The sequence below is a fragment of the Penaeus chinensis genome, chromosome 16 (genome assembly GCF_019202785.1).
Source record: "Penaeus chinensis breed Huanghai No. 1 chromosome 16, ASM1920278v2, whole genome shotgun sequence".
In the NCBI taxonomy this organism is placed as follows: Eukaryota; Metazoa; Arthropoda; class Malacostraca; order Decapoda; family Penaeidae; genus Penaeus; species Penaeus chinensis.
Genome location: NC_061834.1, coordinates 30,297,730 through 30,300,229, shown reverse-complemented (window position 1 = coordinate 30,300,229; position 2,500 = coordinate 30,297,730).

Below are 2,500 nucleotides of genomic sequence, written 5' to 3'. Positions count from 1 at the left end.
ATTTCCCACAGTTCTCTATGTCCAATTTCTCCCATTTTCTGAAGCCCCAAGTGCCTTTTGATTTCCCCAAGTATCCACAAAGGCTCTCCTTATTTCCCCCCACATCTTGTCATCTCCCCACAGTTCCTTGACCCCTCACACATAACCCCTTCCACCCAACCCTCCCACATATAGATCTGCTTACCTCTTCCTTCCCCATTTCCTACCCAACACCTCCTCCTAGCTCTTCGTCTTCTCCTACACTCTTTAGCTCTCCTTTGTTCACTTATATTTTTCCTTAACCTCCGGCCTGACCCACAGACCTATTTACCATTCCCTCCCCCCCCCCTCTTTCTCCCTACTTACCTTACCCATACACCCAATTAAATCTCTCATTTTTCTTCCTATTCTTACACACCTACTGACCCCCCTCCCCCCTACCTTTCCTTACCTTCGTTCTTTCTTTAACCCCCTCTTTCCTCACCTACCTTCTTACCTCGCTCTTCTTTCCATACCTAATCCTTTCCCTACATACCTCCTTATTCCTCATCCTCTTCCGCTTCATTTTCCTTTCCATATTATTTTTCTTCTTTTCTTTCTTCTTCTTCCTCTTCTTTCTCTTTTTATTTTCTTATTCCTCCTCCTACCCGTCCTCCACCACTTCCTTCTCCTCCTCCTACTCCTACTCCTCCTCCTCTTCCTCCTCTTCCTCCTCTTCCTCCTCTTCCTCCTCCTCATCATCATCACCCCCTCACCATCATCATCATCATCACCCCCTCACCATCATCATCATCATCACCCCCTCACCATCATCATCATCATCACCCCCTCACCATCATCACATCATCATCACCCCCTCACCATCATCACATCATAATCACATCATCATCATCATCATCATCATCCCCTCACCATCATCATCATCATCACCCCCTCATCATCATCATCACCATCATCACATCATCATCATCCCCTCACCATCATCATCATCGTCACCCCTCATTATCATCATCATCATCATCATCACCATTACCATCATCATCCCCTCACCATCATCATCCCCTCACCATCATCACATCATCATCATCATCATCATCCTGTTTCCTTCATAGAGTGGCTTCATAGAGTAGCTCCCGACACGAGATACATTCTGAGCAACAGTCTAAAGGCAAGGATTATCCCGAAATTTCCCTTGAGGGGCTGGTTATAGGCCTAAGAAAGGTGCTGCCCCCATCTTGATATAGGCTGTAAGAGTACGTTGGTGTTTTGTAGCAGCCTTAATGGGAGGATGTTGTGCGGTGGTTGTTATTATTGTTATTTTTTTTTTATGTGCTAGTGTTCTGGTGCATGTTAGTGTGTATGTGTATGTGTATGTGTGTGTGTGTGTGTGTGTGTGTGTTTTAGTGTTTTAGTGTTTATGTGTATAGTGCGTTTGTGGCACTTTTATATCTATGTCTCAACTTTTCTCTAAACCTATAATCAATTTATCTTCCATTCTTCTACAACACTACACTTCCTCTCCCCATTCTTTTTTTATTATTATTGTCTCTTTGCGTCTACTCATATTCTACTCTCCAAAACTCTCCACGCCTTCTCACCCATGCCGACGTCCATCCCACTCCTTGTATGTAATCTCAGGATTACACACAGAGACAAAGGAGTTTTAAAAAAAAATACCTTTTACGGTAGAAAGAGGGATTTCACAGCTTCACGGCTTCACAGTTCAACAAAAGGGACCTCCAGCACATACGGCTGACCGTTATTGTTTCAATCAACGACCATACACCAGACTTTTGTCGTTGGTCTCTAAAATGGCTTGTATTGTTTAGGAGGAAAACGAAAAAAAAAAAAAAAAAAATGATAGTGGATAAAATTGGTAAAAGTGGTTATTCGTATGTATGTGTGCTTTTTGTTGTTGTTGTCCGTGTGTTTCTGTATTTGTTTGTGTGTGAGTGTGTGTGCGTGTCTGTATTAGCAGGAGGTAACTAATATTAATAATAACCCTTGCTTTATCAGTTTATCTCAACTTACCTTATCTGACATTTTACAACCCACAGAGACAGCACCTTTGCCGTCCGTCATGTAGGTAATCCCCGTCATATATAGGCCTACAAAGGACCCTTATCCCTCCCTTACTTAACTGAAGGGTGCTCCACCAACATCAAAGCGCGGTTGACGGGGGTACCATTCCTCTTCCTCTCTCCCTCCAGCGGAACAAAAAATGTCGTAACCTTTGCAGAGAGAAAATCCGAGAGCCAACTTGTCCCAGAATCTGTTCCCTTTTTCAGAAAACAAGAATTATTACTTGATGTACTGCTAGCCTTCTTAGTATATGTATATATATATATATATATATATATATATATATATATATATATATATATATATATACATATATATATATATATATATATGTGTGTATGTGTGTGTGTGTGTGTATGAACATATATGTATATGTATATGTATAATTAAATACATGTAAATATATATATATATATATAATTATATATATATATTTATA